The following is a 16,187-nucleotide window of genomic DNA, read 5'->3' as shown; positions in this document are numbered from 1 at the left end:
ATGAGCTCAGGCGACGAGTTCGATCTGTTGGATTCGTCGAGCTTCGACGATTCCGACCTCGAAGAGCTGCTCCAGGACGACGAGATGGAGGCCACCATGCTCCTCTTCTCCGTCAAGGACCTGGAGGACCGCGCGAAGCTGGCTGAATCGGAGGCGCGGCTCCGTGTTCGGCGGAACCACATCCGGCGGAATCGCCTCCTCGGCCACGAGCGGTCGATGGAGGACTACTTCGCCGAGGTACCTACCTATCTTGCCCATACTGTTCCGTAGGAGGTATCGCATGCGTCGTAGCTTGTTTGTCTCGAATCGTCAAGGCCTGCGAATTGCATTCGAATTACTTCAAGCAACGTAGGAATGCCGCCGGGGTGATGGGTTTCAGCGCTTTCCAAGAGATCTCTGCTACCATGAGGGTCATTGCGTATGCGGATTACACCGACGAGTATCTTCGAATTGGCGAAGATACTACCACGGAGTCAGTCCGCAGGTTTGCTCGCATGATTATCAAGTTGTATGGGCCTACGTATCTCCGAGCTCCCAACGAGGATGACACCAAACGGTTGATGGAGATAAATGAGAAAAGAGGTTGGTCTCGGCATGCTTGGTAGTCTTGATTGTATGCATTGGACATGGAAGAATTGTCCAAAAGCATGGCATGGACAATCTCGTGGCAAGAGCAAAGATGCAACCATTGTCCTTGAGGCCGTAGCATCACAAGATTTGTGGATTTGACACTGTTTTTTTGGTTTGCCGGGACACTCAATGACATCAACGTCCTGCAAAGGTCTCCTTTGTTTGCTAAATTAGCAAATGGGGAAGCACCCACTTGCAACTACAAGGTCATGAACAATGAGTACACAATGGGATATTACCTAGCCGATGACATCTATCCGGATTGGGCAACTTTTGTTAAGTCTGTCAAGGATCCCCAAGATAGAATAGAAGCTGAATTTGCCAAGGCTCAAGAAGCAGCTCGCAAGGACATTGAGAGAGCTTTTGGTGTTTTGCAAGCAAAGTTTGCTATTGTTCGTGGCCCAGGCAGATTTTGGGACAAGAAAACCCTTGTCAACATCATGACATGTTGTGTGATTCTTCACAATATGATCATCGAGGATGAAAGAGACTTGAGCTTGCCCTGCTTCTATGACAATGTTGGCACCCGAGTGGAACCCCAATGCAATCCGGATCGCATTGAAGCTTTCCTTGAGGCACATCGGCAGATTGAGAATTCCAGTACCCATGCCCAGCTCATCTATGATCTGAAGATGCACCACTGGCAGCGACATGGCCGTCGTAATTGATCCTACCATTCCATTCATTTGCTTGTCACATGTATCATTGTTGAGACATTTGTGCATTTGTCCAATTTTCCCGAAGTTGTTGTAATTTGGTTGAGACATTTTACATTTGTTCAATTTTCCCAAAACTGTTGTAATAATTTGGTTCAGACAATTATTTATGTGTTGTAATAATTTGGATAATTATTTGTTGCATTAAGATACATTGTTGTATGTGTTGCATATGAAAAACCCTGCCTTTTACGGGTTCGGAACCCAGGCGCAGAACAACTGTTTTTCAGTTTTCGTTACGGGCTCTGTTCTGCGCCTGCCATTTCCCTGCCCGTAAACACGAGTTCGGTGCACTGAACTCGTGTTTTTCGGTTCGCATTTTTACGGGTTCTATTAGAGATGCTCTAAACCCGTATTTTCGCCGGACTTTTTCGGTTTCGGCTACTTTTACCGTTACTGTTAGAGATGCTCTTAGAACTCTAGTCATCCACATGCTGTCTCGATGCCAATTTTTTACCGCCAGGAAAAAATTCAACTTCACTACGCGAAAGCCCAAGCCAAACACACGTCTCAAATCAACGAGACCGATTATAAATCAGAGTCGTGGTTAAAACGTCGCTCGAGTAGGAGTATGCGGTAAGTACAGCACTACAGTACCGAGAGAAACAGAGTGAAATTTGTATACTAGTCGGCTCCGGCCCTTGGGAAAACCCGAAAAGGCTCATTAAAATACCCGCCGCCCGACCCTCTTACCTCGACGCAACTCGAGTAAATTACAAGGATCTATCACATTTGGGGCGAAGTCGACGGGTCAGTACCACTTTTTGCTAATTTTTTCATATCAGTACCATTTCTGAAGCAGTCAACAACAAATCTATACCTAATAATAAAGGAGCTAAGGTTTCTGCCAAAAAGTTTCGTCAACGCTTTTTTTGGACCGTTTTACCCTCCCACCAAATCGCATAATACTATAAATTACCACGTTACATACCGTTTCCTTGTTTCTGGATAGAAGAGGAAAATCGCCTCGCTCCTGGGCGATTGGTCGCTGGTGCGGGCCTTGTTATGTACCATGGGCTGGCCCAATTAAAGAGCACCTTCAGGGACGATCACTTCATGGTTTCTTCATATATCGCTGGGTGTGAGTTTCCGTATGTTGTGGATTAGTCCCACCTCGTTCCGTTGTAACAAGTTCTACCGCTTCATATACGTGAAATTGACTGAATCAACAAGCCGCCTCAGGATTAACAAAAGAACAAGAGCTGAATCCCATGTGCTGATGCCTAAGAGATGACCAGGACGCCTATGAGATGATTCCCATTAAGCTGGAATCCGTGAGATATGCAACGACGGCTGGAACCATGCCTATATGGCCCAAGAAAAGCGGAGGAGAGAAAGAGGTCGAGAGAGAAAAATGGAGCAATTGGTTGCAAGTTCAGCTAGGCCCCACGATAACGACGACGCAAGATCCCCCTCTGTCGGGTCCGACGCAATGGGCGAGCATGCCGCCGAAGGGGTCCCGTCCTTCAGCCGTCGCGCATGGCTCCGCTGCCCAACCTCGCGTGCTCCCTGAGATCCGCCGCGCCCGGCGACCTCCCAGTCTCCACCGCCGGCTAATTTGGGAAAGAGACACAAAGATTAGGCTGTTGGTACTGTTAGCTGATTCTTTTTTATTTGTGTGAATCTTGTACAAATGGAAGATGCCAGGTTTCACTATATCGAGTCCCATTGGCTCACTATGTTCGCAAGTTTCCTCGAATCTACAAGCGGATCTGGGAATCAAACAAGCAGCACTGTTCTTTGATCTGAATGACAGTAAGGAATTGAATTTTCCATTGTGCTGAACCCCATGTTGTCTTTCTAGCTAGGAAAAAAATAACGGTTAGTAATGGCATTTTCAGTATTTTGGAAATACCGGCGAAGATTTGTCAAACTAATTTACTATTTTATATAAAATTCATGAATAAATAAATAAATTTAAGCAGATTATTTGAATACCGAAAAATTGTGTTCGCTATATTTTTCTCGGTGTGACCGGTAAAATCAGTTTTCGGCGAAATATCGGAAACCTGATATAACCTAGCTGGTGGTGTTGTGTGCTTGCATAAGTAGAATGTATGTGGGCGGCAGCTGGACGACGAACCAGACGGGGATACTCTTGCCTTTGCTCCGTAGCGAAGCACGGGTGTTGTCCTATCGCACTAAAATTTAGCAAACAGCGAATTAGCCATTGAGGCCCACAGTCAGTGCCTAAGTGGCAAACGGCCATCTGCTTCTGCCGTCTATCTCTGAGTCGTCAACTTCCAACTTGTTCGAGGCACTGTAGGCCGGAGCAATTGATGAAGTTCGGGAGCCTGCCGGAGATCTTTTCCCAGGCGAGGTACTGCCACCAGACTGACCCGACGTCGGCAGACACCATGACGCAGAGGTCCGGAAGCCCGCGTGCAAGAGGCGGCGAGCGCCGCGACGGAGCAGCGCAACGCGGCATTCCCATAGAGGCCGAGGTCCTCGAGCTTGGTTCTACACCTAGAGCCGGCGGTGGCCGCGGGCGCGCCGCGAACTGCGAAGGCTAAACCTCTCGAGGGTGCTGAGCTGCAGCAGGGTGGCGCCGTGGCGGCGCTGGCGACGGCGTGGAAGTCAGCATTAAGCGACACGGCAGCGAGCGAGAGCTAGGTGAGGCGGTCGCCCCGACGCGCGATGCCAGGGACGGAGCCGTCGTGCGCGACCTTCGTTGTTTGCCGCCAGAGCTCCCGCCGCTGCTGACGCACACAGGGAGGAGGAGAACGCTGCTGCAGCAATCCACGCCGCCAGAGGGCCTGGTCGCCACGGCGCGGGCCGCGGCGAGGCCGAAACCGGTGCGGCGCGCATCTTGGTGCTGCTCGGCCCGACGCGGCAGGGGAGGCGGCACCCGGCCTGACGCAGCAAGGGAGGCCGCGCTCGGTGCTGCGCGGCGAGGTAGGCCTGCGCTCCACGGCTCCACCTCGCTGCCGCATCAGCCATGCGCGCCGCCGTGCCGCCGTGCCTCAGCCATGCGTCATGCGTGCCACAGCGCCCGCTGCTCCATCAGCACCAGAGGACGCGCCAGCGAGGCAGTGAATCGTGCCATTCTCCATGTGCCTGGATTGGGACGCCATGGAGAGGTATGAACACGGTTCTTTCCCCCTTTTCCTCTTCCTTATCTTTGCTCCACGGTCCACCAAATTTCTCCCTTGGTTATTTATTTTTTCGATTTATTCTAGGCTTATTATTGTTCCGCTCTTTATAAACGGCTTGATGACGGCAATTTGGCCGTCATCGCTGACAGTGGGGCCACGACTGTTAAAACGCTATCAGTCAACTATTTGCGCTATTTGTTGCTGGCTGCCCCAGAAATGGTACGGACGTGAAAAAATTACCAAAAGTGGTACTGACCTGTCGACTTCGCCCTAATTGTGGTAGTTCCTTGTAATTTACTCACGCAACTCATTCCTTCATCGACACATCTTCCTCACCGCACCTCGCCGGAACCCTACCCCCTGCACCTACCCACTCCGCCCGCCGGCCCCATCCGCCCGATCCACCCCTTTGCTCGCCGGATTCCGCACCAACGGGCTCCGACTCCGAGATGCCCATCGCCAGCGACGAGGAGATGGCGGACGACGAGGACTACTACTACTACAGCGACGATGCCGAGGCCGAGGGCGACGGCGACGACGGGGACGGCGGCAGCAGCGCGGGCGGCGCCGACGACGATGGGGAGTCCAGCAACGAGGATTTGCTCACCGGGGACTACGAGGGCCGGGAGGCGGAGGGGAGCGACGAGGCCGTCTCCAAGCGCGAGCAGGTGAGAATCGATTCGGTGCCCGGACGCGGATCAGGCCCCTTGCTCCTTCGCTGCTTTCGTTCTCGTCGGAATTGCTAGGGTTTGAGACCAAATGGGCTAAAAACAGATACTAGTAGTACATCCACTCGGAAAGGGTAGCAGCAGCCTCGTTATCCCTCCGTTCCATAACCCTTGTCGCAGATTCGGACGCATCTATGTACGAAATGTGTCTAGATACATCCAGATCAGCGACAACATTTATGGAACGGAGGGACTAGTTCTTCTTAGTTGCTGTAGCGGTGAGCGGTCGCCTGGTAGCAAATAGGTGGGGCTCTCTTGTTGGGGAGATCGGTCGGTTAAACTAAAAGGGGTCAGATGCCCTTGCTTTGTGCGAATATTAGTGAGGTTTGGCCCATTTTGATGTGGGGAATTTTCCTAGTCGCTGAACCGTCAGCCCTTTGCTAGAGCTTGCATTGGCTGGCTTGTAGGCGTCAGTGTTCTGTTTGAAATTGATTGTTTACATAAACAAAAGCGACACACCTAGTAATGCCTGCCTTTACTTGTGCTATACTTGGTGAATATCATACCGGTTACTAGATGCAGATGTGTTCTGAACTGAAATAAGCAGTGAGATCGGTTGCAGCTTTGCAGCTCAGTTTTGATGCTGTTCTGTCTCCGTAATGGAAGGTTGATCAGGGTTGTGCTGTTTCTTTGGGCTCCGCCTAGTGTTCAGCTGGCAATAGATGTGCTTGGGGACATCCAACAGGCATAGCCAATTAATGATCTATGTTAACCTTTATAAGTTCATATGCTTGAGAATAGGTTACCAGTTTGATAGCTTTCTGTCTTAAAGGTAGGAAGGCGAAGAATTAGGCACATAACATGCGTTACAGAAAATCAAACTGTTTTTTCTTTCCATAACCAATTTACTGTTGTGTTCTCCTGTTGCTTTACTCGGCTGCATCATATTCATTATCTTCGAGTTCTCTAAAAGAGTTCATGTTTCTGCTATCAACAGAGATACATTGTTTTAACTGAAAAGGATATATCTGACCGCCAAGAGGAAGATATGACAAAGGTATCTGCACTGCTATTCATTTCAAGGGAAGAAGCAGGTGTCCTTCTTCACCACTATAGATGGTTAGTTTGCTATCTCAGCCAGTAACTTCTAATAATATTTCTGATGGCATTTACGGAAATCGGATTGTACTATACAACACACAGGCCACTTCTCAAAATGCTGGCTACAAGCTTACTGCCTGATTAGCAAATTCAAAAGTTTGTTATGTAGTTTTAGATACTACCTATAACTGTTCCTGCAAAATATCATCCCAGGATCAGTCCTAAGTATCTTGTGCTAATCATGGCTTTTTTTATCCATACAGAATGTCTAAAATGTAGTTAATTAATGTGCTTTTACATACTCTTGAGTTTACCAATTTTCCCTTGATTATGAAGTTCCACATAAGGCAATGGAAACACTTTTCTTCCTTGATGGTTGGAGAAGGCAGAGTTGGATCTTTTTGTATCCAGAAGTAATGTTGTGTGCCTTATTTGTTCTCTGTTGATATGATTTGGTTCTTTATTCAGGAACATCAGCAAGTTGAACGATGAATGGTTTTCTGATGAAGGAAAAGTACGCGATACTGTTGGCTTACTTATGAATGAAATTAATTTTCATAACTCTAGGAAGGTATGTAATATTTATTTGAATATTGGTACTTCCTTTCCATGTTAGATAGGGGTCATGACACCTTGTTGAACCATTGCCTCTGTATATATTATTCTAATCTTTGGAAGCTGTTTTGGTGGCAGCTAACTTGTGGAATATGTTTTGAAGAATATTCTTCCGACATGATGAGTTCCGCGGGCTGTGCTCATTTTTATTGCCATGAATGTTGGGAAGGTCTCTCTCTCTCTCTCTCTCTCTCTCTCTCTCTCTCTCTCTCTCTCTCTCTCTCTCTCTCTCTCTCTCTCTCTCTCTCTCTCTCTCTCCTTTTTGGGCGCTTTTATGTCTGCTCACAATACTGCCTAATTCTCTGCTTCTGAGTACTAGTTTCCTCATGCAGTTGCACATAGGCATGCGTGTGTCTGCTTATTCCGTTTCATTTTGTGTTGTTGGCTGTGATTTGTGTTATCTGCGTCATATGTCTATAAATAAGGTAGGATGGTATTATGAGAAGGTTTATATTTTCTATGAAGAACTTGAAGGCTCTAAGTGTTCTATTGTTCTATTTTATTCGATTCTATATTCCTCGTAGATGTCAGTTAGTATCATTGTTCAACTCTTTTGTTTCATTTTTTTTATTATAGAACTTCTGATGATAAGTGAAATTCTGTAGGCTATATCAGCGCTGCAGTAAGCCAGGGTCCAGGATGTTTGTCATTGCGATGCCCTGATCCAGCATGCAGTGCTATGGTTCTTCAAGGGATGGTTAATAAATTAGCTAAACACCAAGATAAAGAAAAATATGCACGATTTGCTCTACGTGCATATGTGGAAGGTAGCAAGAAGGTAAGTTACTCGCACAATAATTTGGGGGACTGTATGTGTTCATACTGTCAAAGATATTGACAATTCTGAAATCATGTGTTTTTTATGTTACGAGTTTATGTAACCTTAATTTTTTCCTGCAGACTAAATGGTGTCCAGCTCCTGACTGTACATGTGCGGTGGAATTCATTAGTGATGTGAACTATGATGTCTCATGTAATTGCAAATACGGTTTTTGCTGGAATGTGAGTGGCTACTGCTTCCATTTTGTATTAACTTTTTGCCTCTATTTTTTAGTGATTTGGTGCTTCTGTTACATCTTTTTTTGGGGGGATTTATGATCATATGCGTTCATTCATTAATGCTTGTTCATGCTTGTTACATTTTCCAGTGCACAGAAGAAGCTCACAGACCAGTTGACTGCGAGACTGTTAATAAGTGGATTCTGAAGAACAGCGCTGAGTCCGAAAATATGAATTGGTTTGTTACGTTCTCAGTATAGTAGTATTTGATGTGCAATTATTCTTCACGAGTTGACCTAGTAGTTGTAGTGGGAGGTGCAATACTACTACCAGAAAAGTATGGGCCTCATTCTTTGATGAGCCAGTGGTCTCCTACTTTGTTTTGAACTTGTAACAATTAACAATGATTTCAAATTTCAAACATTATATCTATTTAGGAGACATAGCTTGTTCCTATTGGATACTGAGTAAATGGGGCTGATTCATTTTGTCAACTGACGTTGTTTACTGTTTTCCCTGAAAATGATTAGCCACTAGCCAGTAGTCACAACTTCTGAGTTACGAGTGAAGAAGACTTGATGAGACATGTGCTTGGTGTCTAACTGCATTTTCACTGAATATTTATCTTTTATTTGTTACAGCAATGCAAACATCTTATTAGTTTCTGTTTTTTTAGTTTGTTTTATTTGGTTACTGGGCTCTTGGAAGAGGCTCATTATTTGAAGAAAAACACTGTTGGCACAAGTGAAGAAGTCTTTATTCAAACTGATATTGTCTATGTTAGTGTAATGGTGTGTAAACATTATGTTTGGAGTTAGCCCGTGATTGTGCTAATAATTCTTATTCTTTATGTTAATTTAAATCATATCAGATGGTTTAATAAGTCACGGTTGCTCATTTTCAGGATACTAGCTAATTCTAAGCCCTGTCCAAAATGCCAACGGCCGATAGAGAAACACCAGGGGTGCATGCACATGACTTGCACACCTCCTTGCAAATTTGAGTTCTGCTGGTATAGTTGAATGTCATTGCTTGATGAAAGAGTTTGAGATTTACAGTTTCCATATCTTTTATTTGATTATCTTCATACATTTTAGGTTATGTCTGGGTTCGTGGCAAGAACATGGTGAGAGGACTGGTGGCTTTTATGCTTGCAATCGCTATGAATCAGCAAAGAAAGAGGGCATTGTATGTTTTCTCTAGACATTATGCACCTGTACTGACCAGAAGAGAATCCTCTGACCCTATTTTAGTGGTCTAGTGTGGGTTCTCTGCTGCTTTTCTTTCTTAACCTAACTAGTTCTGTTGCAGTATGATGAGGCTGAAGCAAGGAGGGAGAGGGCTAAACACTCACTCGAGAGATATATGCATTACTACGAACGCTGGTCATCTAATCAGGCAGTATGTCCACGATACTTAAGTTTGGTTTCCGTATGAGTTTCTCTGTTTCTATGATCACCACAATGCAGCTTGCATTATTGTTGTGCTCATGAGTTAACTTTGTCTCTAACCTTGTCACCTACCTAGACAAGTATAGTGTTGACCATACATTTTAAACATGTGGTATTAAGCCATATTACAAAGCCAGAGCCCAGAGCTACAAGTGTCAAGAGTTCAACAAGCAAACCGACAATACAAAACAAGAGATTACTAACTGGACTCCAGCTTGACTGTACATGATATACTGTCCTGAAATATAACTTACATTACTATGTGTGCAGTCAAGGTTTTAAAATTCTGACCACCAATACATGTAGAAGCATCTGGATTGGGCATGAGAATGATATCATAGTACTGCCTCCGTCTCAAAACATAAGGCGCGCTTAAATTCCGCTGGTCAACAACTTGCAACTTTGACTATCACTTGTACTTATAATAGATACACAAATTTTGTATAAATATATATGAAATGAAAAAGATCGTGCGAAAAAAAAGCTTGCCTTATATTTTGGGATGGAGGGAGTATCTGTGTTGCAAAATACATTTTTCTCGAACATTTCATCTTGCAAAGTTCGTTTATCTGTTATATATCTTCTTCACTATTTTGAGACACATGGATGTGAAAGTCATGCATTAGACTAAAAAGTCAAATTTTCTTACATTGCTGAATGAAGGGAGTATTAGCAAAAGTGTTGTAACTATCGCAACCATGTGTCAGACATCCTCCTACATGACTAGGCTGGTGAAACAACAATCTTTATGAAAAAAACCATGCCAAATACAGACAACTGGTCCTACTGCTCTTCAACATCAACCAATACACTTCAGCTGGTAGCATCTGTCGTGTGAGCGCCAGCTCTTCCGCTTTGTTGAGGCGTGAGCTTTCATTTGTTTAGTTAGTATCATATCCATAAGTACATTTTTGTGGGAGCACCAACCCAACTCCCGATAAAACCAACTATTTCTTTAATTTAAATCTCGTGCCTATTGTCTGATCAGTTTATGACGGTACTACCTCTGTCCATAAAAGGATGTTGAAAGTTTGTCTAAATTCGGATGTATCTAGACACCTTTTAGTGTATAGATGCATTCGAATTTGGACAAACCTTCTCCATCCTTTTATGGATGGAGGGAGTACAAGATTTTTTCTTTACCTTGTGGTCAAGCGAATTTTATATCTATTGGACGTCTATGATGATTGATGGATGGTTTAGATGCAGTCTGGTGCTTGAATTTCTCAACTGTATTAATCTTTTGTGGTGGTGTATCTATTGACAGTCGAGGCAGAAGGCACAGGCAGATCTGCAAAAGGCAGAAAAGGAACAAGTAAGCATTTGCATTATGTTGCTGGCACTTCCTTAGTGCTTCAGATCTCAGTTTTTCTGTTTGCCCTTTTCTGGTTTTACCTGTATGCTATGCTAATTTTATTTCTCTCTGTGCTAAAGCTTGCAAAACTAAGTGATGTTTATGGAATACCGGAGACGCAGCTGAAGTTCATTATCGAAGCTTGGTCGCAGGTTTGATGTCATAATTTTGTGTTACAGCCAAATGGACTTTGACACTTTGTACTTGACAAATCTTCTTATATATGACGACGCATCACTACACTGTATTACAGATTATAGAATGCAGGCGAGTGCTGAAATTTACGTATGCATATGGCTATTATCTAGAGGACAAAGTAAAGAGTGGATTTTTTGAGTACCTACAAGGTTATTATTTTTGTGCATTTCAACGTTGTTCCTAACTCCAAAGTTTTATCATGTGATTTAAAACTCATCAAATATTTATAATTCTAAATGTTTACAGGTGAAGCTGAGTCTGGTTTGGAACGTCTTCATCAGTGTGCTGAGAAAGACCTGCAAGCATATATGCCTTACACAAAACCTGAGACCATCGAGGACCATCCTTCGGCGACTGAGTTTGGTGATTTCCGTGTTAAGCTTGTTAGTCTGACAAGGTATTGCAAACTTTCTTATCGCATATCCTCATGTTGTGGATTTACTTTACATATTTTAAGTCAACATATGTGGTTGCTTTCTCCCTGAGTTCTTTTATACTCAGCAGATCTATCTCCTTGAAAGTTTAAATGAACTTGACCAAGTATGTTGGAGTTTAACTATAAAATTAGCACATAAGCTCAAGAACAGGCGCATCCCTTGTGATTTCTCTTGCCTCTAGCGTCTGTGTAGCACATAGGGATGCTGAGGCTTTTATTATGACACTCACCTCTTACTCATCACCTCTCCTAGGATCCACATCCCTAGGTGGTAAACATAAAAAAAACTTTGTACCGCTGAGCTTAGAAGTAGCACCCAACACTAAGCTAATTGAAGTACTTTTGATTAAATTTTGTTATATCCATTTTTAGTTAAAACGATTAAGTTTAAAAATCCTGCAGTTGCTGCTAACAGATATCATAAAAGAAGCTTAGGGCTGAATGGAGAGTCAAAGCTGATGTGTCCACCATAGTACCTCTAATGGGTGCTAGGGATGCTGATGCTCTTTGCAGTGATTTAGTCTAGATCCATAAGATAACATAGTGACAGTTTAAGTTGATCAAAGTTGTGGTACAAGAAAAGCATTTGGATGGATTAATGAAAATCAACTAGTCCTTTCTCTGATTAACCTCTGCTATGTTGCTCGTTATGCAATTCTTCTGTGTGCAACATGTTTTGTCAAGTTACCTTGCTCGTATTTGGATAGTAGCTTCTGATGGTCATCGTTATACGCTTATATGCTAAAATTGCGCTGCAGCATAACAAGGAATTATTTCGAGAACCTTGTTCAAGCATTGGAAGCTGGTCTGGAGGATGTCACCGCTACTGGCGCTGCTGCTACCTCAAGCGATAATGCCACCACCTCCAAGAAAGCAGGAACTAATGTCAAAGCTGCAAAGAAGCAGCGCTCTGGATCTTCAGACAACTCGGATGAAAACATGGCCATGTGAGCGCTGCACCTTTCGGAATCCTTCTTCTGTGGATGCGTGCGCAGAATGTGACAAGAGTTGGTACTAGATTGGAAAACGGACCCGAAGGTAGATGCCCAAAGAAGCTCAAAGCACATGAAGCATGTGTGTACCGATGCTTTAGACTGCCAAGCAGAGCATCCAACGGATGCAAATGGTGCACATAGAGGCTTTTATGTTGGTCCGAAAAATGGTGGCAACAGTGTTGGTTTGGAGAAAGGGCCTGTCTGTTGTAAATATTAGTAGCTATATATGAAGGAAAGTGCGTGTAATGCGGTGGGTTTTTTCTACCTAGGTACTGACTAGCGTGATGTCTATTTATCTCCACTAAAATGGTAGGCATCTTTTTGGCTAAAGGTGATTTAGCCGGTGTCGTGTAAGTTTAAATCTTTACCTGTACCCTCCCGCTGCTCATTGGGGGCGATTTTAACTTAATCCGAGCCGCGGAAGATAAGAACAATGGTAATCTGAACTGGACGCTCATCGACCTCTTCAATAACGACATTGCGACTTGGGCCCTCACGGAAATCCGCGTACGGGAGCGAGATTTACTTGGTCCAACCATCAGCTTAACCTAGTCCGGTCTGCAGACCGGGTGTTCGTGTCTGCCTCATTTGAAGCTATTTTTCCGCTTTGTTCGCTGACGGCTGAGACCAGTCTTGGTTCAGATCATACGCCACTAGTTTTTGACACCGGGGAGGGCTTCCCCGTACGTAGCAACCGTTTCTTCCGTTTCTTCTTCGGGACAAGCTAGTTCGAGCGTCCGGAGTTTGTACCGTTGGTTCAACTAACATGGGAGGGGTTGTTGACCAAGGTGGGTGATAGAGACATTATCGATTGGTGGAACTTTATGTCTGCGGGGCTACGTCAATACCTGAGAGGCTGGAGCCAGAACCTTGGCAGGGATACCAAGGCCACAAAAGCTGCCCTGTTAACTCAAATTGCCAAGCTTGACGTTCTGGCAGACGCCACAGGCCTGGACGAGGATGCTTGGGCATCAAGGTATTACTTGGAGGAGCAGCTCCTGCACATCTACAGAGTGGATGAGGAGCACTGGCGGCATCGAGGCAGAGTTAGGTGGGCTCTACAAGGTGATGCGAACACAACGTATTTTCATGCGGTGGCTAATGGGCGAAGAAGGAAATGCAACATCTCTGCGCTCAACACCGTTAATGGAACAATTATGGTCCCAAAACTCATTCAACAACATGTCTACGAGTTCTATAGGAACCTTCTTGGCTCAACAATCCCAAGGGTTTGTGGGTTGGCGACATCCACCTGGGAAAGGGATGCTCGGGTCTCCGATGAGGAAAACGGTGGTTTGTCATGCACCTTCTCTGAATCGGAGCTTGAGTCCTTAGTCAAGGAGATGAAGGCAGACACTGCCCCGGGTCCGGACGGTTTCCTGTTGGTTTCTTCAAGCATTTTTGGCCATAGGTGAAGCATGGCATTTTGCACATCCTCAACGACTTTGTGCTGGAGCGCATTGACATTTCTAGACTCAACTTTGGGATCTTATCCCTTATTCCGAAGGTTCCCGGGGCGGACCAAATCTCGCAGTACAGACCGATTGCCCTGATCAATTTTATTTTCAAAATTGTTTCCAAAGCCTACGCCTCCAAGCTTGACCCTATAGCTAATAGGATCCTCTCCCCGAATCAAACAACGTTTATCAAAGGCAGAAACATCCTTGACGGTCCGCTGGCCCTCATGAAAATCATTCACGACATCCAAAAAGAAAGCACAATGGAGTGCTCCTCAAACTAGACTTGAAGAAGTCCTACATTGCAAGGGTTTTGAGGAAGGATACATCCACAGGATCAGGCAACTTGTTTCAGGGGGACAAACTGCTATCTCTATCAATGGTGAGGTGGGGCCGTTTTTTCGGAACAAGAGAGGGGTTCGATAGCTAGGGAGATCCCCTCTCTCCCCTCCTCTTCAACTTCATTGGTGAAGCACTTTTTGGGATCCTCTCGGCAGCGGGTAGCGGCAGGACACATTCATGGGTTAGTCCCACACCTTCTGCCGGGAGGAATTACTCACCTTCAGTACGCGGACGATACGCTCATCCTCATCCAGAGGTCGGACGAGGATATTGCGAACCTCAAGTTCCTGCATATGTGCTTTGAAGATATGTCAGGGGTCAAAATCAACTACCACAAGAGCGAGGTGTTTGTGCTCGGACAGCGTAACAGCGTAACAGCGAGCAAACTTCCATTGCCAACAAGCTGAACTGCAAGCTACGAAGCTTCCCCTTCACCTATCTGGGTTTGCCTTTATCTGATAGGAAGCTGACCCTCGACCAGTGGTTGTTCTTAGTTCGGAATCTTGCGACAAAGGTAGAACCATGGTTGGGAAGATTGATGTTGTCAGGGGGACGACTCATTCTTTCGAATGCTTGCCTAGATAACTTACCAATCTTTGCGATGGGATTGTTCCTCCTCCATGATGGGATTCATGCGAGGTTCGATTCCCATCGATCCAAGTTCTACTGGAAAGGTGCGGGACCAAAGAGGAAATATCATCTAGTCAATTGGCCAACGGTTTGTCGACCCAAAGAAGTGGGGGGCCTCGGGCTGCTCAATACAAAGAAAATGAACCTAGCTCTGCTTCTGAAATGGGTATGGAGACTATATCAACAGGAAGACACTATCTGGGCTCGTATTATTCGAGCAAAGTATGCGGACGCCTCGGACCTGTTTTCGGGATCAGGCCAAGGGGGATCCCCATTTTGGAAAAGCCTGCATAAGATCAAGCATTTGTTTAAAGTGGGAGCAAAGCACGAGGTGCGAGATGAAATTAGAACCAACTTCTGGAAGGACTGGTGGTTTGGGAGGGGTCCCCTCATGGAGTCCTTCCCTTTGCTGTTTGCTATCTGCGACAGCCAAGACATTTCGGTGGCAGAACCGCTTCAGAATCATTCCCTGCAGGTTCGTTTCCGACGTTCGCCCGACCAGGCTAGCATGCGGCAGTGGGGTGAGCTCGAAGCTTTGATGGAACAGGTGCTGCTCACAACAGGGCAAGACAAGGTGTCTTGACACCTAGAACAGTCGGGTTGCTACTCTGCCAAATCTATGTATGCCAAGCCATCTCACGGCACGACGGTTGCCCATCATAAGGACCTGTGGGAAGCCAAAGTCCCGCTTAAAATCAAGATTTTCTCCTGGCAACTTGCTCTCGACAAATTACCCTCGGGACTGCAGATCTTGATCAGACATGGGCCTTCTAATGGCCTCTGTGCCCTCTGTGGAGCACCTGAAGATGCCAGCCACATCTTCTTCTCCTGCTCGATGGCCTCGTTCGCTTGGTTTGTTACGCGCCAGCTGCTAGGGTGCAACTGGCGACCCGCTAACTTTGCGCGATTCCATGCCATTCTGCCAAGTTTCTCGGGGTACTCACGGAGGTTGCTGTGGGTGCTGTTCTTAGCTCAATCCTGGGACCGGTGGAATACGCGAAGCAAACTTGCGATTGAAAAGAAAACTATTTCTAACCCAGCTGATATTATTTACAAAACTATCATATTTTTGCAGCTGTGAAGCCTAAAGTTCAAGTCAAGAGAAAAGAAGGAGCTAAGCTGGATGGCATGCGAGCTAAGGGAGATATACCTGGTGCTGAAGCCAGCGGCGTCGTGAGGAAGTAGGCCGTGCCGGGCTGAGTGCGCGGAGAAACCGTCTTGCCATGTTATCGTTGCTTTTGGCTGTGATCATATCTTGTGCTGTTGAACTTTAATTCTCCTTATGGTTGGCGAAGTTGTATGCCCAGCGTTGTGTAATCCGATTTGATACCGTTTGACTTTATTAATTTAATTTCAAATCGGGCAAAGTGTTGCCTCTTATTAAAAAATCATCGATCCCAGTCTGAGTCCAAATCGGATTCCATCTCCATCTACTCAAGTTCTACATACAGGCGAGGCCAGAATCGAGAGATCGAACAAAAACGGAAGCCTGCTAATGGC

General features: G+C 45.5%; 1 pseudogene; it reads left to right on the top strand.

The window, feature by feature from the left end:
* LOC124649862 lies at positions 1–15,872 on the top strand (annotated as a pseudogene).
* Positions 15,873–16,187: the final 315 nt, after the last annotated feature.

Source organism: Lolium rigidum, chromosome 1, assembly GCF_022539505.1.
Source record: "Lolium rigidum isolate FL_2022 chromosome 1, APGP_CSIRO_Lrig_0.1, whole genome shotgun sequence".
Classification (NCBI taxonomy): domain Eukaryota; kingdom Viridiplantae; phylum Streptophyta; class Magnoliopsida; order Poales; family Poaceae; genus Lolium; species Lolium rigidum.
This window is presented reverse-complemented; position numbering and strand designations above follow the sequence as displayed.